At 35.8% G+C, this 26,479-nt stretch overlaps 1 pseudogene; it reads left to right on the top strand.

Moving 5' to 3' along the window:
• Positions 1-16,063: 16,063 nt before the first annotated feature.
• LOC149533067 (UDP-glycosyltransferase 72B1 pseudogene) lies at positions 16,064-17,800 on the top strand (annotated as a pseudogene).
• Positions 17,801-26,479: the final 8,679 nt, after the last annotated feature.

Here is a 26,479-nt window from a genome sequence, read left to right as displayed (position 1 = left end):
AATGTCAGGCTCTAATTAAAATGGGAAATAAAAATGCATATTTGAGTTGATTAAAAACTTCAAATTTGCGAACACCGAGAGATGGTGTCTTAGTACAAACAGTTCATGTAATCCTCCTCGAGACTCTGGTACCATATCTATTGTATCAGTAAGTAGTATGTAACTGAAACAATCATAAATACGAGCATCAAGCCTCTTGCATACTTTTTTGAAGATGATAAATCTATTTGAAACTCGCAGAGTAAGGTATATGTCGAATTTGAAGTTTAGAAATCAATTAACAAATCACAGAGCTATAGATCGCATTTGCAGTGAATGTTTAATCAAACATAGAATGTTCATAGTTATGAAGTTCAATTTAAAATGAATTTTAGCTGTCTGCTCTCCGCTTGACTCAGCTAATCAATTTGCGATAGATCTATTCCAAATTGCTCTTCAAACCTCCACCCACTGATTGTCTTTTCGTTGGAAACGCTGAGCATTAAATCTCATGTAATTTTGGTGCCTTCGGGTATAAAGTATATACGCATGTTTTAGCACATATTAAATAAAAAACGATTTTCGAAGAGTTGAATGTTAGTTTCTTTTGAAAAATATTTAACATCGTCTTCTATTGTCCTTACAAGATATAAAATTGTTCCTTATACAAATAAATAAAACTACATTGTCTGAATCAGTGGTAATAAAAAAAACATCAATTATAATCACTTGTGAAATCAGAAACAATTAAGAACATCAAATTAGGTTTTCTATTCAAATTTTGAAGCTTGTACCTATGTAATAAGTCTTTTCTAAGATGCTCTTGATCATCTTGCATCTACATATCATAATAAACTTAAACTAGCAATCGCACCTTAGTGTGCAATAGGTACGCCATAGAAATATGGAAGGTAAATAAGTCTCTCTCTCGCCCTCCTCCATCTCTTGCTTCGTATCTCTAAAGTACTCTTTCTATTTTTACCTAACAATCTATTTTTTTTCCATCCTCTCATTCTCTATTCATCTCTACCTCTATCTTCCCATCTCTATCTATCCCCTTTCTATGTTTTTCTCTATATCATTTTTACCTCTATATTTATCTCTCCCTTCTCTCTCTCTCTCTCTCTCACACACACACACACACACACACACTCACACACATAATCTGTCTATCTTTATCCATCACTATACTTTTCTCTTTGTCTCTCCCTCTCTCTCTCTCTAAATATATTTTTCTCTCCAATCTATATCTATCCCTTTCTCCTCTATCTCTGTCTATCCCTTGTTGTGCTCTACACATCTGTCTCCTCCATATCTGTCTCCATCTATCTTTGTCTTCCTCTCTATTACTAACTCCTTACCTCTTTCTATCTCTCTTTAGTACATTTCTATATCTCAATCAATAGAACACTCCAAAGCCTTCAAGAATTCTGCTAATCTATATGAACTATAACTTAGTAGTTCTATTAAATTCTATGTAATATTTTTCAAAATTTAAATATATAATCTATTATTAAACATATTTAAATATATAATTTTAAAAATAAGTATATCTATTTAAATAAATATTATTTATCTATATATTTGTTAGAAACTCTAGCTATGACGTAATGACTGTGATTTATTTTAAATAAAAGTATAATAAGAATCAATTAATATTTAAAAAATAATATATAATTAACTAACAATTATTTTACTAATGTTATATTTTCAGCACTTGCTAATATATTTGAAAAAAATAATTTAAAATAAAATAAAATAAAAAAATTATTTATAAATTTCCATCTAACTTTCATAAAAAAAATTTAAAATTAAAATGACAAAGTTACAAATTCCTGAAGTGGAAAAAGTTTTGGAATTAAAAAAAAATAGTTGAAATTTGAAATTAACAAAATAGTTTAAATCTGTCCATAGTCTACTCATTGCCCATAGAAATGGTGCTCCCCAAGGGTGAATTGGAGATGAATTCATGCTAATGCGAAGAATCAAATTTCATTAAAACTTAGATAATGGGTAATAATCACAAAACCCGCAATCTCACACGACCTATGTGCTTTGCAGGGAAGCAACAGAGGACCAGGCGGGTGCAGTCGGAATGTCTCTTTCATGGCTGAATGAAGATCATAAGCCTGATGATCTAATAAGACTTTTCACTTTCTGGCTACAACCAACAACGCCATCCATATCCTGAGGGATGCACATCAATTTTGCCACAACCCATTCTACTATTATTGTGGTCGTATCGGTACCCTTGCAATAAACAATTGCTGAAACCAAAAACAACAATTGGTGATGACAGAAATGTGAAGTTTTATTAAATTGACAATTCCATCACTGAAGAAAACATCAAGAAAGCTCTTTTCGAAGTCCTCACTCTCACCAATTTGGCCACCAGCGGCGCATGATTCATTCATACATGGTCTTCAAATGCTTGCCCATTTCATGGGACAATCCCTGCGGATCAAGGATCCTGAGAAACTGAAAATGGTCAGCCAAAGTAGGCGCCCTGCCAAGCTTCATCATTTTGCACATTGTATCCTTGAGCCTAGCAAAGCCCAGATAACAGGCATCATAGGCGTTTGTGATGAAGATCATATCACCCATCAAATTCAAATTCAGCGAATTATAGAACAAATTACATATGACTTATTTTTATTAATTCTAAGCAAAGTTCAAGTAGCGTATGTTTCACAAGTTCATCTTATATAGACAATAGGACAATGTTGACTTATAACTATATGGTTGCAATAAGCTATTCACACAAAAGATTTATAGAGCTACATTGCATGAGTTGATGTAGATGTTTAAAATCGTCCCAAACACTATATTAATTTACTTAATATTTCCCTTGGCACTATAATTGATTATATATTAATTAATTATATATGCCATGTTCATCTACTTATTCAATTAAATTTATAGGTTCACTTCCCTAATGTATTTGAATTTAATTTAAATACTTCCCCCCTAATGTACTAAATTTATTTAATACAAAGTTATTCATAAATCGTCTTTTAAATCAATTTCAATTTATTTAATTCTGTCCATTTTTTAAATTCTCTAATCTTGTGATTAAATTAAATCCTATTTGATTTTATCCTAATCCCACCTAAAACCTAGCCTACCACCCATCACTCTCATCATTAACGTACCCACTTGCTAAACCCACTTTATTAATCCTAAGGTCAATTTTAAACACCTTTTAGCCCCTAAAGTGGTTTCTCACACATATGTGAACAACTCAATCCCTAGGAGCCCCTCTTTCATTAAATTCTCCAAAAAAGACTCTTACATCCTTGTCCCCCACTCTTTTCCCCAAGGTTTCTCACACGTGTGAGAGAATCTTGAGCCACCCAAATCATAAAAGCTCTTTTTGACTTTAGCATGGCTTTTTCTTTAGCCCATGTGTCTCCCTTGTGGCACCTATGTGGATGCCACATAGATGTCACCTCCTCAAGGTCTCCCTCAAGCCTATAAATAGAGCCCTTGTCTCAAGCATTATTTATCTCCTTCCATTGCATTGTTATCATGATAGTATAGTGCTAGAGAGCTTTTTAGATATTTTCATGCAATATTGTGCTAACTTTGGTAGTTGATTTAGATTCATTTCTTTGCATTGGTAACTTAGTTTCTTTTTCTTGCATCCATCTCCGTTATCCTTGAATGCTTTCAAGAATGGTTTCTTCCATAGCCATTTCTTGAAGTGTTCTCCACTCATTTAGCATAGGTTCATACTCATTTTCCTATTTTCATCATTTTGGGATTCATCGTAGTTGTGTTTGAGGATAACACATCCACATCCCTCAATCTTGAGCACACCAATAAGGTCTCATTTAGGTGCCCTTGTTGAGTTGCTCCAAGGTTGCATGTGACTTTTTTCTATTGGTTGCATTAGTATAGTGAAACTCAAATTAGTTAGTAGTTCTTTCAATTTCAATCTTTATATATGCACATGCTATTAACATTTTCTTGTTCATGCATGCTCCCGAAAGATTAGGTTTTTGCGTATAAATTTTGGCATGTCCAGTGGGACCCACATCCCTTTCTCACACCTAAAATATATTAAAGTTTAAAAATCTCTAGAAAAAAATTGTGCACTAACATCTCTATTCCAATGCAGTTTCGTTTGCGTAGACGAAATGTCTTCTCTGCATCTTGGCATCTCTATGTTTTGTTGTCACTGTTTCTAAACTATTGTCTTTATTTCTAAGTTGTTGTCTCTATTTCTAAACTATCATCTCCATATCTAAACTATCGTCTTTGCTTCTAAACTGTCATCTCCGATTGTAAACTATCATCTCTGCTTCTAAATTGTCGTATGTTCTATACTAGTGTCTATGCTAAACTGTTGTCTTTGGAGATTGGTGTCTCTACATATTAGCATTTGCACATTTTGTCATCTATATTTTTTTCGTCTACAACCTATAAGTGTTATGATCTGATACCATTTTAAGTCTTGACAAGTCATTTCAGTGTCAGGTATATATATAAAATATAGAAGTTAAGTATAAGTGGCTTATACTTTAAGTTATATTATATATATACATTCCAGGATGTTTGAGGGTGGTTTCAACTTCATAGGAATTTAAATAAAGATTCTAGTTTTTGAGAGTTTTTAGAAAATTTCAGACTTAGTTAGATTTTGGGAAATCAACATGTTGTGTCAAACATCATTCTAGTAGACTATTGATTGAAACTTTTCTTAGTCATAATGAAACTTTCATTTTGGAGATTTGGGTGGTGCTAATCAAGTTGTTTTGTGTGTAGCATTGTAGATTGGAGCATTCTAGAAATAATTAACCATTTGTCTTGCAGGTTTTCCTTAAAGTTTTATTATTATATTGGGAATAAACTTAAATGCTTAAACACTTGTCTTAGAATTTATGTTGTAATTAATTTGATAAATCCAACACACTCGTTAATATCTTGAAACTAAAATAATCCAAATTCAATCTTGAATTCCTTAAGAGAACTTACAATCTATCATTGGAATGAATGTGCTAAACTCAATCTTGAATACCATGGATTAAAACCTACATGTTTTTCATTGGAATGAATGTTGAAATACACTCTTCAATGGCCTAAAGAGAACACATTTTTCATTGGAATGCATGTTAGTGAACACACACTTGAATGCTTAAGGATCAAAGAACCATTGCAATGAAACACTCAAGTTTGGTGCTTAAAATTAATACACTCAATCTTGAATGACTTAAAGGAACTCACTCTTATCCCTATCGATTGACTATGTTTGACCAACAATAGATTTAATATGTTGACCAACGATCGATTTACTATGTTGACCTACAATTTCTTATGTTGACGACGTTATCAAGTTGGGAAAAAAATTGTATGTTATAAACATGAGTGTCTCCAAGAATTAGATAGAAAACTTTAAAGCTTTAATTTGGAATAAACAAGTGTCTTTTAAACCTCTAGGACACCTACATATTCTCTCCTCTCACGCCTTCAGGTGATCTTGAGTGCACAAGAAATAAGTGGTATTGTTTTCTTTTTCTAGGAGGTGTGCTTGGGGATGTTATCACCTCAAGAGATGACCACAACTCCCATGTTGCAGCAGGGTATAAATAGTGGGAGGTAAATCCAAAGACACCTCTCTTGGAAGTGGAATTTTGTCACTCTTGGCTAAGCCCTAAATAACTTTATACCTTTGGGAAGTGAAGGTGGAGATTTGGGTTACCGTCTCCTCCCAATTGTATGGCACTATTCTCTTTCATCTATGGATTTGGGCCTCATGTACCATGTGTATATTGAGAACACTCCTAGTTGAGCTTGTATATCCTAGTTGAAACCTTATTGGATTGTCGGTTTATTTGACATGCTTGAGTGTTTGCAACCTTCCCCATTTTCAGCCAAAAGGGGACACACCATCCAAACTTTCCTTGTATAAATATCATTGTTTTCTTTGCACGTTATATTTCAAAAAAAGAACATTATAAAAATTCAAAAATCCAACATAAAAGTTCAAAATTTTATATATATATATATATATATATATATAAGATCTTGTTTTTAGTCCTCTTAGTCAAGTTGTCCACATCAATTCCAAATCTCTTCTTCTATCCATCAAATTCATCACCGTCATGCATCTCTTGTCTTAATCATTCAAATCATTCCTCAAAATATTAATAATCTCTAATCCTCCTAATCATTTCCTCATCTTCTTAATCATTCAATCAAATTCCTAATCTTCATTCTAGTCATGTTTCATTATCCACATCAAGATCCAATATCCTTATCCAATCTCATAATTCGTCCTTAATCCAATCCCTCAAATCATCATCATTCTAATCCAATGTCTTGTCAAATTCATTTCTTTCTCAATAATTCCTAAATCTTCATCCAAAATTTATCTAACCTCATTTATTTAAATCCTCTTCTAATTGAAGTTTTTATAAAATCTTGTACTTTGGTCTTAGGAGCACCATCATAACCCTAGGACTTTAATACTAGTTATCTTGATTGACCTACATCCAACTATAGTCAAGATTGACTCAAATCAAAATCATCAATCATCTTTCTCCTTCATCAAGATTCAATCCAATCTTTAGGTAGAAAGATACTTCCAAAGTGTGATATTAGACCTTCATCCTTAAGAAAACTTATCATAGTTGCACTCTCTCACTTGGGATCATTTGTCCATCACCAAGTATTGAGTCATCTATTGTATATCCTATTCCAACTTGGGATCATGTGTCCATCTCCAAGTGGAAGAAGATATGATCATCCAAATCCAACATCTAATTGTTTGCAATATCATAAGGTCTTTATCTACATCAAGGTTATCTCAAACCTTAATCCAATATCAGATAAAAATAAACCAAATCCAATCCAAATCAAATCAAAACATAGTCCAAAATTGCTCCTAGTCCTAGAAGGTCATATTTCATGCACCATCAAATATTTCACCACTCATCATCTAAGTTCATCGATAAGAATTGGCTTAACCAAATGGTTGAAGATCTTCAAAGGTAATATGGAGTTATACCTCAGATTCAACCCACATACCAAATCAATACTCAAAAATTCATATCCAATTTTAATCCATCTCTCATTTTGTATTTTTCCTCCACCTTTGACAAGGGAAATCCACCTCCTTCTCCTTCATCCACATATTATTCCATTAATAGCCCACATAATTCATCGAACTTAAATGCCATTGCACAAGAATTTGAGGAACTCAAAAAGTATATCGTTAGCCTACCAAATGGGGGTCAAAAGAAAACATCTACCTTTCAAAACATATGTCCTCTTCCCCCATGTTTTGAAGTCCATAATCCTCATATCCCATCCAACCCAAATCCTTGATGTAATTCCCCACACTTTGAGATTAGTGTCCAAAACCATCATCCCAATCCCCTATTCAAACCTCAACCTCCACACAATCATAATCCTCCAAAATTGACATCATCCCCACTTTTTAATAAGTATGTCTTTGTCCCACAATCATTACTAGAAAGGTTTTTTAAATCCAAAACTATGAATAAAGTGATCCAATCACCCAAAGTCATACACCATGGATTCCTCTTCTCCTCTAGATCCAAGAATTCCTTCATCCCATAATTCCATTATCCCTCTTAGTCCATCTCATGATTCCTTTCCTAATCAAGACCAATACATTCCCTCTATGACGTCCATTATTAATCCCCTTCCATCTCAAGAGTTAAAATCCATTGATCCTCCACTTCATGAAGATGTTCCTTTCACTCCATCCACTAATCCTTCTCCATGTCAAAATCAAATCACTCAATATCATGATTACATTCCCTCTACTCCATTATATGATCCTATTCCATCTTATGTTCCTTCCATTCCACTACATAATCCTCTTATAAGTCAAGATCAAAGTACCACTTCATTTGCATTTCATGATTCCAATTTACCTCAAGATCCTATTATCGCTCATAATTACCCTCATGATCTCAATCGTCCATAGGATCCCATCCAACCTATCCAATCCATTCATGAACCTCATATACATGGACTCACATCTTGTGTTTAAAAATATAAATATCTCATTGAAGAAAGAATGTCTCAAGATGTTGGTACACTTTCTACTCCTTCCAAATCCAAAATTCCTCCATGCAAATATAAATGTTCCAATAATACATATTTCAAGTTCATTTTGGGCCCTTATTGAATTGTCCCTTTCTCTGATTTTATATGATATTTCCAACCTCTAATCAGATTTTCAAGATCAAACAACTAATATCACAAAGATCCACCAATTTCTCAAGAAACCCCAAATCGGGTATGCTGAAAATAGTGCTAAAAGCTTCACAACTTCACAAATTATTAATAAATCTGAAAATGGAATTTTTTACAGAAATTTCAGTAGCATAACAGCCTACAAACTGACATTTCCAGATCCATATAGCCTTTACAAAACAGCTCAAAAATGTAGGACAAAAACTATGCTCATCGGGCTTCCGAAATTAACACAAAAATGCCCGAAAACACCACAAAAAACTAATAAACTATCTCAGAAGTTTAATCACGTCCCAATACATATATTCAGCTCTATTTTAACACCTTAAATTCTGAAATATAGCAGCAACCCAAACTGATATGAAATACTCAACTGAAAACACCAAACTCATACAAAAAACACACTCGAAAACCCACAAATCTGCATTGTTTAGCACAAAGACAAACTCTGTATGAGCATGCACATGGAATGGCTTCAAACTCTCATCCTTAGCCTTCCTGGAAACCTACAAACTCCCGTTCTTGGGTCTCCCTGGAAACCTGCAAACTCCCGTTCTTGGGTCTCCTTCTCCACAGGTTTGGCAGCCTCTAAAGAATAACAAAGAATGAGCAAAAATCAAGTTCTGGAATCCACCCAAAATGCTTCCAAACCCCTTAAAAGAGGGCATAATTGTAACTCACATCCAAGAGAGGTTAATGAAACATATTTTAATAATAATTTTCATTTATTAGTCCAACGGTTTCCAAAGATTAACTGCCTTTTTCTGAAACTTCACTTCCTTGGGCCTGCCTGCCTTAGCAAAGATTATTATTTTTTAATTATTTGAAAAGGGGACATGACAAGTCCTCCCCTCCCAAACATTGCTTGTCCTCAAGCAATGGCTGAACAATAAACCAATCAATCCACCTGGATCCCAAATGTAGTCATGAACTATACTATTGTCAATTAACACAGGCTCCTGCAATATCCTCTGCAATATAACCAAGAGGAATCTGTAATCAAACTGACAATTACTGCTCAACCAAACTCCAAAGTCACAACTTCCATAGTCAGAAACCCATGAGACACAAACTCTTAGAACATCAAAACCCAAGTAAAGTGGACTACCAACACAGTAAATACCATCAATGCATTCCACTGGCCTATATGGAATGTACAATCCAACTCTGCAACAATGGTGAATGCTCCCGAATCAAACTGTACCAAGTATGGAGAATCCACACACTATACAATGCCTGCAGTCAACACAACTCTATAGATCACCGACCACTATCTCATAACCATAACTACCATGCACCCCTGATGGTGAAAAGCCATCACAAGATAAATAGCAAGAATTGGAACCCAAACCAAATTTTCCTGCCATCAACTCCTCAACACAAGGATCAAATGCTAACTGATGTACATACCTTGCAATATAATGTTGATAAAAAAAACTAACCTTAGTCAACAACTCACCATGAACAAGTGATACAACCCACTGTGACTGATCACCAGCTAAGTCAGGAGATGTCATAGCCAAAGGAGTAGAATCAATAACAACACCTGCTGAAGCATCACTCTGAAACTCCTGCTCTAAGTCATGTATTATCAAGCTATCAATTGTAGAACCTATCTCCATGTCATGCCCATCACAACCCTCATCTTGAGGTGTCAAACTATCCCATTACTGATGACAAGCACTAGGAACCAAAGTACATCTTTGTATCATCATCTCATCAACATGGTCATCAAAGGTAAATTGATGAGTGTACCTCATAGTGTAATGCCGATAGAATGCGCCAATCTCAGTCAGTGGCTCAGACTGTAATCCAGATGAAACTAACTACAATTGATCATTAACCATGTTGGAACTAACTACTACCTCCAAAGATATCACCAAGGGAGTAGTATTACTAGCAGGAACCATGCCAACTGCCGACTCACCAACATCACACATGATCTTTGATACATCTCTAGTCTCCGTGCCTTCAGTACTAGAGGCCACCACCCTGTCATGCATACAACAATCTGCTACAACAGCCAACTCAACTAAACCTGACTCTAGTGGGAATGAACCTGATATGCCAATTTTAGTATCAAGGATGGATGCATCCCCATCTCCACTGTCTCTGACAATCTCGGCCATGGACATCCTCGAATCACCAAACACCATAGCTTGTGACTATATAGAATCAGGTAAAGACTATAGTCGCTCTAACTCCATGGTCACCTTAGCCAAATGAAACTATGACTCCTTGAAAGCCAACTGTGTACTCTCAAGAATCTCAGAAGTCACCTCAAGCTGCTCAGTAAGCTCACTCACCTCATCTTCCTTGGCCAACAATGCATCATATGCTGTACTACCCCACTCCATAAGATAATCTCTGTCGGCTACCAACTGCATATAATTCTGTCTCAAAATCCGAATAGCCTCCCATAAAGAGTGGATCTCTGTCAAGGAAGGATAACTTCCTTCCTGCTCATCACTAGTAGGAGAACCCCATCCATAAACTGCTAACAACTGATGAGCAGCATCAAAATGTTGGCAAGTGATAGCAATGTCTCGGTCACTAACTCTCAACTGATTAGACACATGATGGCACTGGCTTGACTGTCTCCTACAAACCTCCTCTGATGTACTATCTAAAGGAGTATAATCAAAGTCACTAGTCTCTAAAGTATTACAATCCATATCCTGCGAATCAAATCTAAAGCTCATATCAACATACAGAGTATCAAAAACATTAGCACGGCTGTCCAACTCCTCTGCACCCAAGGAAACTAAGTTTTCAAAACTGCCCACTACATCCTCCTGGATGTCATCAATGCCAATATGATCCTGGGACTCATCTGTACACACTGCCAAATATGAAAGATCATCAACACATTCCAGCAAATATGGTCGATTGGATATATGAACAAAGCCCAACATCGGTGTATAAAAACTAATACCAACATCAGACAAGATACTGGCACAAGAAAAGACAACACCATGTACTCTGCTAATCAAATCCATGATAGCACCCAAACAAACACTGCTACCAAAAAGTGTTAAAGATCTCCAGTCAACTGAATCCCAAATGCCAATATAACAATCTCGAGTCCATATCCGTAAACTAGAATCAACTGGTAACTCAAGCAAACTCCTCACCTGAGTAATATGACCAATACCAACTAACTCCACATACCTGTCATGATGAGATAATGAAGTCATAATACTATCTTTGTTCACCTTCAGCTGGCTGGACAAATCATGTGAAGTACTACCAGCCTCAACCTCATGTGGTGAAGCATCTAACTATGCCTGGTACTCTTTCTCAGCAAAATCATGAATGCTCAATGTCTGCTCATCTCTACCAGGTATCTCACCATCTTGCACAACAACATCCTCATAATCATCATCTGAACCCACTACACTATAGTCACTGCCTGTTGTAACTATACCATCCTGAATACATGTGGCATCACCCTTTGACGACCTGTAAACAATTGTCTCAATTTGAGTATCATGTTGACCATTACTATCAATCTGTGTAATATCCTTTCCCACCACCTCCTGTGGCAGAGTAGAATATGAGACCTCTACCTAGCTATCAGCTAGTTTCTCAAACTCTTCATGCAAGTTCTTGGTAATTGTGTCATCTGCCCTATAAGAAAATCTGCCAAATAGAAATCCAGTCAACTTATCCACCTTAGCTGGGTCGGACAACATGTCATTCATTATATGGTGGTGCTCAATCAACTGTTCAGACATGTCATGGCTTATTTTCATAAGTTTATCTTGAATGTCTAAATAACCATCCTTTCTACTATTTTGACTCTGGATATCAATTGTCCAAGATCGTGTCCTCTGAGACTCTGTACTATACCTGTCCATTCTGGATAAAGTAGAGTGTAACCCCAATAGGATATAACTTCTTCAAACACCAAGAACTAACATGCAAATGATTAGAAGTAGCATGCAACCATAGATTTTGACATGCAACTGATTAAAAGCAACATGCAACCACCAAATTCACCAAGAACTAACATGCAAATGATTAGAAGTAGCATGCAACCATAGATTTTGACATGCAGCTGATTAGAAGCAACATGCAATCATAAATTATGACATGCAAGATCTGGGTAGTTGTCAAAACTGACATGCAAGATCTGGGTAGTTGTCAAAACTGACATGCAAACTTCTACAACCACCAAATTCACCAAGAACTAACATGCAAATGATTAGAAGTAGCATCCAACCATAAATTTTGACATGCAACTGATTAGAAGCAACATGCAAGCATAAATTATGACATGCAAGATTTGGGTAGTTCTCAAAACTGAAATGCAAGATCTGGGTAGTTGTCAAAACTGACATGCAAACTTCTACAAACCCTAAGGCTAGCAAGATCATGGCTCTGATACCACTGAAATGTCCCTTTCTCTGATTTTATATGATATTTCCAACCTCTAATCAGATTTTCAAGATCAAACAACTAATATCACAAAGATCCACCAATTTCTCAAGAAACCCCAAATCGGGTATGCTGAAAATAGTGCTAAAAGCTTCACAACTTCACAAATTATTAATAAATCTGAAAATAGAAATTTTTACAGAAATTTCAGTAGCATAACAGCCTACAAACTGACATTTCCAGATCCATATAGCCTTTACACAACAGCTCAAAAATTTAGGACAAAAACTATGCTCATCGGGCTTCCGAAATTAACACAAAAATGCCCGGAAACACCAAAAAACACTAATAAACTATCTCAGAAGTTTAATCACGTCCCAATACATATATTCAGCTCTATTTTAATACCTTAAATTCTGAAATATAGCAGCAACCCAAACTGATATGAAATACTCAACTGAAAACACCAAACTCATACAAAAAACACACTCGAAAACCCACAAATCTGCACTGTTCAGCACAAAGGAAAACTCTGTATGAGCATGCACATGGAATGGCTTCAAACTCCCATCCTTAGCCTTCCTAGAAACCTGCAAACTCCCATTCTTGGGTCTCCCTGGAAACCTGCAAACTCCCGTTCTTGGGTCTCCTTCTCCACATGTTTGGCAGCCTCTGAAGAATAACAAAGAATGAGCAAAAATCAAGTTCTGGAATCCACCCAAAATGCTTCCAAACCCCTTAAAAGAGGGCATAACTGTAACTCATGTCCAAAAGAGGTTAATGAAACATATTTTAATAATAATTTTCATTTATTAGTCCAACGGTTTCCAAAGATTAACCGCCTTTTTTCGAAACTTCACTTTCTTGGGCCTGCCTGCCTTAGCAAAGATTATTATTTTTTAATTATTTGAAAAGGGGACATGACACTTAATCCATATTCACATTCCTTCCTCATTTCCATCAATTTTGGGTCCTTATATTCCAAAGCCAAACCCTTCATCCCTTCCATCTATTTTGGTTCCATACATACATCCATCCTCCATAACCAAGTTTTCCACTTCATCACCTCAAATCCATCATAAAGATTAAAAAAGACACAGATCCTTGAATTTCTTCCAATGTTCAACCTCTACCATTTCATCCATAAGCTCTCCATACCATTTATCCCTATACACCATCTCATATCCAATGTTGAAAAATATAAATATCCCATCTCTCATGAGAATAAATGGAACACTTAGCACTCATTGGATCTAGGTGATACTTAACATTATTTCCTACTTATCTATAAATATACATTTTACCTCAAATCAAACAGAAGTCTCAGTGCTTCACCCTTGTGGATCCAATGAGTGCTAAGTGTTCCATTTATTCTCATGAGAGATGGGTTCATGTTGAATCTAACACAATGCAAGGCTGGAGAATCCCCAGAGGAGATGTCCTTGCCCTCAGCAAATAACCACGCAACGGAAACACAACAACAAGAAGTAACAACTCAACACAAATGCAAGATTTGATACCAAATCACAATAATTTGTTCATAAAATATAACTGATTACATGCAATATACCCGACTATAAGGCCTTCCGAGTTATGACCAAATACAATAGCAATTACAATAATAGTTATGCAAGATCCCTCAAGATCCAACTTACAAACCCATCCCAACTAGCCCAAATCTATAACATAACAACAATCTAGTAGAAACCTCCAAGATCTCAATTTGTGCTCGCAAGCCACAAGCAACCTCCTTGTTTCTAAACCATAGTCACTAGCTCTTCTCCAAACTCACAATTCCACCACAATCCTATTGTAAACTGCCTCACATTCAACGCTCTATTCACAGACTGAGGAAAATTTGCCCTTCAACTACTCCCAAAGTCGTTGCTCCAAAAGCCTCCTCCCAAAAGCTTTGCTTAACTCTAAGACAAAACACCCTATTTATACTTGGCAAAATGGCTTAAAGAACATTCTAGAACATTACAAAACAATAAGGCCGACCCACCAATGGTCAGGACACATCCCAAAGCAAGATCTCATCATAAACGACATGATCAAAATAAATCTCGCAAGTCGGCTCGCACCAAAAATGTAGAAATCATGTCCAAAATACTGACACTTGGCATCAATAGGAAAACTCAGCACATGAAGAGTTTTACTCAACACATGAAGAGTCACTTAGCACATGAAGAACAACTCGACACACACTGCAATGGCAAGATGGGATAACACGTGAACCCAAGTGTTAACATGATGTGAGATAACCTAAACTCGGCTTAAACTGCAAAATTACTAGCACTCGACAATTGTTGTAACTTGGTAGCAACCAACAGAATTAGCAGGATAACACGACGGCCAGGATGCTTCTGCATCAGAATCACTACTCATGAAACATGGGTCAATGAGTTTGACTCAAAATCACACAATTAAATCCTGAAAGCAATATCATAATTTGACTTCCTATGGAAATGATCTCCTACTTATCAAACATAAGTCGTTATGCAATAAATTTAGCCTATTTATAAATATTCACATGTAAAGATAAAATCCCTTTATCATAGATGTGACAGGGTGCGGTGTAGGGCCAACCAAATAAATAAGTTTTTTCAGCTACCAACATTGGGTCGTGGTTAAGCAATTTTTTGTTTTAAGCATTTGAGAAGACTATTTTTTTTTCCTTGTTTTCTTTAATTAAGTTAAAAATTAATAAGGAAAGTTTAATAATATGAAAAAATAAATGTGAACATGTATTATTATAGTTAATACATGGTAATACACGTGATAATATGTGGTAATACTTATTTTTATATTATCATATTTGCTTTGCTAATTTTTAATTTTATTTAATAAAAGAAAAAAAATTGTCTTTATCATATACAAATATTATTCTGTCGTTTATAGATAGTTTATAGATACAGTCATAAGTTTGAAAAAATAAATCAATTTTGACTATTTAACACTTTTTAGTCTTAGAATGAAACTTAGTATGTAATATTAAACAATACATCAGATTCAGATTTTCCAGCCAAGCAAATTACAAATTAAATAAAGTGTCTTCAGCTGTGGGCATGACATGTGAGCAGAAAATGAAGAAGAGATGACATGTATAGTGACGTGTATGGGGCCCTTTTGTTTATGTGATGATATTCACCTCATATTCTACCAGTCAACCTTCACCGGCTAGTCATCCCTCGTCAATCATCTCCATATATGAATAATCTTTTACGTATAGTGAAATAATTTAGCAATGAGCACAATAGTCAAAAGGTTTTTGTTTCATTCAGCCGCACAACGACAACAGAATGTTGTACCCGTCTTTTCACTTCCCATAAATTATTAACTTTATTGAATCTTTACGCGATAGTCAATGAAATGTTGGCACCCTTAAATATTTAATATTGAGAAAAAAGCTTGAAAAAAGTAAATCAATTTTTATTATTATACATTTTTAACCTAATGTATTGTCGGAGCCCTCTAAACCCACTCACTACTTATTAGATGGATGAACGTTAATACACAACATGCTATGGTAGTAGTAAAACTCTTCAGGCTGCTAAAAGTAGAGCGAGTAGCAGTACTGGTGCTAACAATTTGCAAATTTCAATTTCAGTTATAAGTTGCATTTGATGGAGAAGCGGCCACACGTCGTCATATTCCCCCTGAGCTTGGGGATGGGGCATTTCCTTCCATTAGCTGAGTTCGCAAAGAGGCTCTGCGAGATTCATGGCTTCTCAATCACCCTCATCATAAGCAAGTGGATGTGGACGTCCCAGCAACCCCTTCTGCTCCAAAAATTGGCCTCCTCTGCTCTGGATATCCGCTTTGCAGAGATACCTGACGTCACTCTCGATGAAGATGAGCAGAAGATGGAATTGGAAACACGCGTTTCCAACTTCTTGCTGAAAACAAAGCCTCACATTGAAAATATTTTGCAATCGTCCTGCTCATCTTCGCCCATCTCTGCTTTTATTACAGACCACTTCTGTACGGAACTGCTTGACGTCGCCCCCAAGCTGAAGATGCCAGGTTATTTATTCGTTCCGGGCTCTGCTGCTTCTGTTTGCTTCATGTTACATCTTCCAAACCTCCTTTCGGAGTTAACCGGGGTTTCATTTAAAGACGCCGATTTTGAAGTGGACGTACCAGGGCTTCCGCCGATTCCTGCAAGAGATCTGCCTACTCCCCTACAGGTGAGGTCCGAATCATGGTTTAAATAGTTTTTAAACCATGGGTTCCGTTTGAAGGAAGCATCAGGGGTTTTCATAAACACCTTTGCAGAGCTTGAGGAGGAAGCCATGGAAATCCTGAGAACCCCTGCAACCCCTCCAATGTATCCAGTAGGCCCCTTGATGTTCACACAGTCTGAAGCCACCGATGACTCTAACTGCCTCAAATGGTTGGATCAGCAGCCTCCCTCCTCTGTTTGTGGCATTTGGAAGCTTTGGCGTTTTGTCGAGGGAGCAGATTACAGATGTGGCAATTGGACTTGAAGCCAGCGGCCACCGTTTCTTGTGGGTGCGGAGCGGGCACAAAGCAGGGGACTCTTCTTCTCTGGAAACTGACATTTCTCAGCTTTTACCGGAGGGCTTTGAGAGTCGAACCTGCGACCGTGGGCTCATGCTTCCGAATTGGGCTCCTCAAATACGGATCCTTTCTCACCCATCTACCGGAGGCTTCCTTTCACATTGCGGGTGAGGCTTCCACTCGGGAGAGCGTATGTCATGGAGTTCCCATGATCGCCTGGCCCCTCTTTGCAGAACAGGGGATAAACAAGGTCATACTTGTGAAACAGATTGAGGTAGCCCTAGAGTTGAAGATGGACGGAGAGGGATTTGTGAAAAGAGAAGAAGTGGAGAGAGTGGTGAAGGAATTGATGGAAGGAGAGGAGGGAAGAAGGGCGAGGGAGAAAATGAAGGAATTGAAGGAAAAGGTGAAGATGGCAGTCATGAAGGAGAGAGCACAATCAAGGCCACGGCCCGTGCAGCCGCAAATTTATCAGGCTCTACTTAAAATGGGAAATAAAGATGCATATTTGAGTTGGTAAAAAACTTCAAATTTGCGAACACCGAGAGATGGTGTCTTAGTACAAATAGTTCATGTAATCCTCCTCGAGACTCTGTTACCATATCTTTCGTATGTATGTGAAACAATCATAAATGTGAGCATTAAGCCTCTTGCATACTATTTTAAAGATGAAAAGTCTATTAGAAAATTGCAGAGTTTGGTGTATGTCAAATTTGAAGTGTACAAATCAATTAGCAAATCACAGAGCTATAGATCAGATTTGCAGTGTACGTTTTATCAAACATAGAATGTTCATAGTTATGAAGTTCAATTTAAACTGAATTTTAGTTGTCTTCTCTCCAGTTGATTCATCTGATAAATTTGCTATAGGTCTATTCCAAATCCTTCGGATATAAACGCATGTTTTATCACATATAATTATAGTTTTTAAATAAAAAAGATAAATTTTAGAAGAGTTGAATGCTAGTTTTTACTTTTTTTTAGAAATTCCTTAGAAATCTATTAAATATTATCCTCTATTCTCATTACAAGATATAAAATTGCTCTTTATACAAATAAACAAAACTACAATTGTTCTAATCAGTGGTGAATTTTGAAATCAACAAAAATATTAATTATAATCAATGCTAAAATTGGAAACAATTGAAAATATCAAATTAGGTTTTCTATAGTTTCTACTTATGTCATAAGTCTTCTCTAAGACGCTCTTGACCATCTATCATCTACTACTAAACTTAAACAAGGATGCATAGCAACAGTTTCTACCGACATATTAGTTGTGTTTATTGATTTTGCCAAGGCAAGAAACAAATCAAATAAGTCTAAGAGAAAATGATCAATTCAATTACATGAATAAAGTGATTACTAGTGTTATGTATCCCATGCGAATGAAGCACACATTGTCAAATGTTAGTAAATACATTTACTATTTTAGAATTTACCATAGAAACAATCATCAACATCAAGGGAAAAAGAATTTATAGAAATGTACATTAACAACCTTGGTAGTAAAGAATTATAAATATTGTTATTTTACATTGTGCTATAGTTGATTGTAGACGAAGAAAATGTGAATACAACCATCATATGCATATTATGGAAGACACATCACAAATTATGCATATTACATATGACTTGTTTTTATTAACTATTTAAGAGATGACTCCTATTCCCTTTTCAATTATAAGAAAAGTTGCAAGCAGCATATGTTTCACAAGTTCATCTTTACATAGACAATAGGACAATGTTGACTTATAACTATGTAGTTACAATAAGCTATTAACACAAAAGGTTTGTAGAGCTACATTGCATCACTAGCTATATAGGTAGTATGTGACATGATCTTAGGTTCACAATGTGGCATATCGTTTCTCCTCGGTGTCATCCTCCAATGACCTATATATATATATATTTTTGGAATAAGTGTTAGTAACTATGTATTAAAAATGATAGTATGCTTAGATTTATTTTGTTTTTCAATTAAGAAAGCACAAAAAGTAGTCTACTTATACTTGTTGGTTGTATGTTGTCATTGTTTAGCAGGAGAGGCACTTATGATTTTATTGCTTTGATTTAAAGTGAAATGTCCCCTTATGGAAATGTCGCTTAAGATGAAGAAAATGCTTGATTTGTCCTATAGGTATTCTTCAGTTGTGATGTTTGCAATGTTTGGGATCATTTGCAAAATAATTGATTGGTCAATTGAGCAATGCATATTTTATTTATTACCTATTGTGAGCACTATTTAAAGATGAAGTTGGTACACATAGTGGACATCTTTCTCGTATTTGATACTGTGTGCAATTTCTTCTTCTAGAACACCATAGCTATCAAATTTGTAGTCACATTGTGGACAAGATATAATGAAAGTATTGGAAAATGCATTGTCAGTCTTCAAAATTCCATTCACCTGCCACATGTATTTTGTTATGAATGTAGCACGTGAGTCATAAGATGAAATTGAAATTTTTGACCATGCTCACATGAAATGCTGGTTGCAAGAGCCCATTAACATTTGTAGTGTTCTTTTATTGTTCAACTTGCAGATGTATGTGGACTATGTTGTTTTCAATGTGTTTTTGTAATATGGCCTTGGAACAACATTTTCAAAGAATAGTGCATGTGTTGTAGATCTTTGGAGTTGTTCCTCTATAGCCAAGCAGTGGTGGCCAATTTTTGGGTGTAGTTGAGGCTTTTGACAAGAAATATTGTTAGTGTTGTTGGTTTTTGAGGTTAAATATCAATGCATTAATTGTAGACAACATGTAAAGTGAGTCAACATTTAGTGAGTCAAGTCATGTTACTTGTGCTTTTTCTGCATTAGTGTGGTTTTCCTTGACATCAATTGTATATCTAAAGGCCAATTTCTTTGTTGTAGTTGTAAGAAAACTTGGCAATAAAGAATATAACCGTTTCCACATAACCCATAATAGATCTGAAATAAATACAGAATTAAAAATCCACATGCAAGAGAATAGATGACATACCCACAAGATTGTGACACAAGATATACCCTGGGAAACCCTCATTGAGGAAAAAACCTAGCCTCCAAAAGCATCCATCATCATGTATTATTCAGCAAAAATACGATTACCATACAACCATGGAAGCCTTCATGGCCATAGCCACAACCGAGCAAACTATGTGAACAAGCATGAATCCACACATCCCATGCCATGCTTTCAACCTTCACAAATGCTCCCTTGGCTAACCTGTCAAGCCTTGTCCCGCTCGACTCTTGCCTTTTGTCTTCTCCTTGTCACTCTCTCTCTACAACAACTACCCTTGTGGCTGCTTATATAGTAGCAAGTCCCACAAAACCACTAAGTCGTATTACATAAACCATGTGCTACCTAACCCACTGACCCCACATTTAATATTGGGCATTTAATTCTTTTCCCCAATAATAAATAATTACATGAAATATTTTCACAATGTTACAATACAACTCATCAAGAATATTCCATGGGAATCTTTACATGTTGCACGTCCATCTAGGTACAACATTACATAATAAAAATAAAATAATAAAATATAACAATATTATGCAATGTGTGCAACACCCATTATCTCAACAATCTCCCACTTGTTGTATACATTGCATAGGGTCAATCTGTAGCCACATAAATGAACAAGGGAACAATCCCTCCCAGCACATCCACCATCATGGATCAAAATACAACAAGTGCTCCATCCTGGTACCCGCAACAAAATTAAAGTATCCAGCATCTCGAACATGAAAGATCTCACCTCCTATTATGCCACTCCCACTGGACATACATAGAAGCCATCCAAAGAGAAAACCACCCAACCTGTCGCATTAGAAGATCATAAAATCCTGTACCAACTGAAATTCCAAGCACAAATAACCTGATACAAAGGTAATCACATGTATCTGTAGTTGTCAAAATATCCATAGCTGAAATAACACCCACAACAAGTGCCAAACCCATCCAACTATCCATACCTCAAAGATATAACAAGTGAATCTTATATCACCGACATATCCAATCTATAACCTGCAATCACAAGCCTCAAGATCAATACCTGCCACATATATACCAAGAAGCTCCCACTACAAAAGATAATGTCAAATCTATAACCAATCCACTCACAACATCTCAAAGAAGTGAATCCATGTAACATCAAGGACATCCACAATACATAAACTGATATCCTGCAAGAACAACTCTCATAACAAGTCTCCAATGCTCTCTCAAGTTTGCCACAACCAACAAAGGAAAGAGAAAGAAATAACCATGTCATCTCTCACATGACATACATGAGCACAAACCAGTGATCACAATCTCTAACCAATCTCAAATCCAATGTAGGAAAAATTGAACATCCAAGAAGATAACCAAGACTAGAGAAACCATGCAAATCATAACCTGTATCATGTCCTTCTACACACACCTCTAGATGTAAACTGTGCAAGTATGATCTCCTCCATAAAACCCCAACAAGAAGCCTCAACAACACCCAAACCATACCATATAACTAATCATGGATGTAAGCCTCTCACAAGAAGATCAAACTCAATAAAACCATTCCTAAACCAAGAAAAATGCCCAATATAAAACCATCTCCCAAACTCAACCAGCATAACAACATATGCACATGGAGATAACCAATGCTAAACCATCTCTCAAATGAACCCTCCAGAACTAACTCATGTACCATAGCTCAAGATCCATATCCATGAAAGACAAGCATAAATATAATGCAACTGAGAGAAAATCATGGGCTATACCTCTCAAGTAGCAAACTGCCGAGTAGACCAAGAGTGGGGAATGAGAATGCTCATAAAGATACCCAAGTCTCCAACCAAGACTCATCTAAGAACAATCTCCTCTCAAGTCCATATCAGGTGACTGCTCCTCGGACTTCCTGCTGAAACCATCAACCGTCCCAACAAATACTTCTCTAATCCAAGAGAAATCAACATCACCACCGTCTCTAAGTATCCATGAGCACCCGTAACCAATCAATCCGTGCCAACTCCAAATGCAACATATAAATATCATGAAGTATCCAGCTTATGATCAGTGTACTCAATACCAAGAAACTAAACCAAGATCAATGTCAAAGTTCCAACCATGGCCTCAGGAACATAAACATGACAACATGATCTTACCATCTCAACTAAAAAGAGATAACATGCTCCATATGAACACACCATAACATGTCACAACTCTACACGCGTATCAAGAGTATACCATGACATAATAATGAAACCATCCTCATACCAAGGATAACATACCAAATAAAAGTATAAACCACACCTTTGCCAAGAACCCTGTGAGTCCTCAAGATGCAACCATCTCCACACACCATGAAGAAAACCATCTCCACATACCATGAAGATAACCAAGAACTCCATGAGTCCTCAAGATCTAACCATCTTCAAACACCATGAAGATAACAAGTGCACCATGCAAATGTCAAAGACGCTTATGCAGCAACAGGATCTAAGACAAACCTCCAACATCTGCAAACACTCAATAAATATATCAATGCCAACAACTCCCACTCAACCATGGTATCAAGTCACCTATGGCATCATAAAATCCATCCTCTCCAAACCAAGAAGATATAAACCAAACCAGGAACTAATCCTGCACTATCACCCCATCATTGTCACAAGCTCCCACTAAACCGTGTATCCAAGCTATCCTTGACATCATGATGAAAAACCATCTTCTAACCATGAGAATCAACCAAGGCATCAAACCATCAAAGAACTCAAAGTGCATGTCATGAGCTCCTCAAAAGAAAACCAAATAACCATGATCCTCAACCAAGAAGATATACCACCATAACCAAATCAAAAAATCCAAGCTAATGAACATCAAGGATGTACCTGTATAACCAATCATGTCATGCCAAAATCCATGACACCATGATCACATCCATGAACTGAAGATTTGGCTCTCAATATGTCCAACCTGTCAGCATAGTCAACCACAATCCTCTGCCATGACTGTACCTGGTAACAACATCTCATCCCTTCTACATGAAGAAAATAATAAATCATGTGACTTAGGGCATAAACAACCCAAATCCAAGCCACCAATCTAAATATGCATCAATAATGAAAGATCAATGGGCAAAGACAACCCATAACCAAGCTATAAATGCAACCTGTAAGTATAAACCGCTTACAATACTGCACAAATTGTAGATCCAACAAGTCATCATGCATATCCAAATCAAACACTGATAACCATATCATCATGAGACCAATCTAAATATGAACTGAGTATACAATGACATCAAATCTTAAATTTCCAATGCCATAAACTCACAATGTTACCATAGTCAAAATATACCTATAAAATGTTCAGATCAATATATCAAAAAATAAATCATGCCAAACCTACACCAAATCTGAACCAATGTGTAGAGCTCTCCAAGAGCTTTCCGTTGACTACTCGAAGTCCAAAATCTGACTCCGTATGCCCAAGTTATGCCCTAGTCCATGCTCAAAATAAATAACATTTGACTTTAGGGCTCTGAAAACTTAAAAAATTTTAAAATTATAGAACCAAACCTACACCATCTTGTAGTGCTCTGAATTAGCTTTCCAACGCCTATGAGAACTCTGAAATTCGATATTCTGAGAGAAAGTTATGGTCGTTTTACTAAGACAGTCTTTTTACCATTTTCAGTACGATTTTTCATTTTAAATTTTTTTAGTGACAAAAATTCCGACAAGATTAAATTTGACAACCATCATGGGCTAAAACCAAAAAAACTCTTTCATTTCCTCTGAACATGGCCAAACTAGGGCATATTATATATCAAAATTTATGGAAATGTCGACCCAGATCCAATGGTGAGGTCTGTTTTTACCCAGGAGGTCATTTTTTGCATGCTTACCCCCAAAACCATCATTTAAATGAAACATCCGAAAAATCTTTTTCTCTAACAATTTCACATGCCCAAATATTTTAACATCCCATCATAACAGCAAATCCAAAACCTTCAGATCTGCAATAAATCATTCATATATCTTGCTTCCTTTTTTTTTTAATCCTCTCATGCATTCCCATTGATTCAATCTAGGGTTATAATAATAAAACCATAGCTTTGATACCACTTGTAAGGAAACTTGGAAATAAAGAATATAACCGTTTCCACATAACCCATAATAGATCTGAAATAAATACGGAATTAAAAATCCACATGTAAGAGAATAGATGACATACCCACAAGATTGTGACACAAGATATACCCTGGGAAACCCTCATTGAGGGAAAAACCCAGCCTCCAAAAGCATCCATCATCATGTATTATTCAGCAAAAATACCATTGCCATACAACCATGGAAGCCTTCATGGCCATAGCCACAACCGAGCAAACTATGTGAACAAGCATGAATCCACACATCCCATGCCATGCTTTCAACCTTCACAAATGCTCCCTTGGCTAACCTGTCAAGCCTTGTCTCGGTCGACTCTTGCCTTTTGTCTTCTCCTTGTCACTCTCTCTCTACAACAACTACCCTTGTGGTTGCTTATATAGTAGCAAGTCCCACAAAACCACTAAGTGGTATTACATAAACCATGTGCTAAAACCATGTGCTACCTAACCCATTGACCCCACATTTAATATTTGGCATTTAATTCTTTTCCCCAATATTAAATAATTACATGAAATATTTTCACAATGTTACAATACAACTCATCAAGAATATTCTATGGGAATCTTTACATGTTGCACGTCCATCTAGGTACAACATTACATAATAAAAATAAAATAATAAAATATAACAATATTATGCAATGTGTGCAACACCCATTATCTCAACAGTAGTAACCAGTACTCTAATTGTTCTTATGTCATACTTGTATGTGTTATTGAGGAGATGTTTGATTATTGTGCTTGGAATAAAGTTTTTCTCTCTACATAAATGTGGTCCATAGTCTCAATTGTACTTTTTCTTTGATGATAAGGATGCAATCACATTCACCATAACCATATTTAATCTTTGGTGCAATTTCAAAACCTGTTATAGAAATTCCCATGTAGGTATTATCTTGTGTTTGTATTCTTGCACAAACATGTTGTTGATATAGAGTTTTATTGTCATCTTGAATTTTGAATCCATTAAGTTGACACACAACACCTTACATGTTTTATTTATTTTGTTGAGATGGGATTTGTACATGATGAGCACATCTCCTTTAAACTTGTTTCCAATCTTTCTTGAATTAAGGTCTTCAATAGATATAGTGGGCCAACATTTCTTACCTTAGACCTGCCAAGAATTGAGCATTAGTGTGGTATTTAGTGATGACTAAATTTGAGATATCTGGAAGTGAGAAGACAAAATTTTTTGTTGATCCTTATTTCCTTGTTTATGTCTTCTTACCTAGCCTCTTGTCTGCTTCCATTTGATTCCTGCATAATAACAATGTGTGTAGCTTGATGTCTTGGTATATTTTTGGAAAATAGAAACATGTTTTTAAAAATAATTTTATGAAATAGAAGTACTAGTTATGGACAAGTTGATGTATTATGTTTTGTTGTGTATGGTGTATTTGTTGCTTGTTGTTGAATTGTGTTATTTTTAGAGATGAATTCTTTTGAAAGTGGAGAAGTGGCCAATCTAATATGCCTTTGATTTGTAAATGATTTTTTAAATTTTTATGTAAGACTAGATTTATCAATTAGTGCTTTGTGTATATTGTGTGAGCACTTTGATAGAAAATGTAGGTTCTAGTGTCACATGTGTGTTTTCATGATTCTTGTATATACATTTTCTCTTGACATGTCAACATTTAGATCTCCTACAATGTATAAGATGCTTTTTGGTTGTATGTTTCCAATGACCTTGTCTATAGTTGTTATTTCTTGTATGGGAGCATTTGGCCTAGTGTAAATGTCACAAACATTGATTTCATTATAATTTAGCAATGTTGTTAATGTCAAAGCCTCTAAATTTTTCAAGATTTATTGTTTTATTCTTGTGAGTATTATGTTATGTTTTATTAGTGTCATTATGTGATGGATGCCATAAATCATTGTTGTATTGAAGTGTTGTGTAATATTGCTTGGCACATGCACATATGTGTGGATTTCTTGTACACACCAAATATCAAATGACATGATATCATGGTCATTGAGTATGTCAAATGTGTGCATATGTAAATTGTGTGTTTTTAATATGCATAGAAGCAAGTATATTGATGTGTGTGAATAGGTGAAGAAGTTATAAAATTGTCGACGTGGATTAGACTCAAGTTGTGTCATTTAAAGCATTACTTTTTTCTTTACTTTGAATTTTTTTTGTATAATAGGTTTAATCAAGTATAATAAATCCATTATCTTTGTACATGAGAGAACTATGTATGTTATACCA

Source organism: Cupressus sempervirens, chromosome 10 (genome assembly GCF_028749045.1).
Source record: "Cupressus sempervirens isolate cs-2001-9-10 chromosome 10, ASM2874904v1, whole genome shotgun sequence".
NCBI lineage: Eukaryota > Viridiplantae > Streptophyta > Pinopsida > Cupressales > Cupressaceae > Cupressus > Cupressus sempervirens.
Note: the sequence above shows the minus strand (reverse complement) of the source record. Positions and strands in the feature narration are given on the sequence as shown.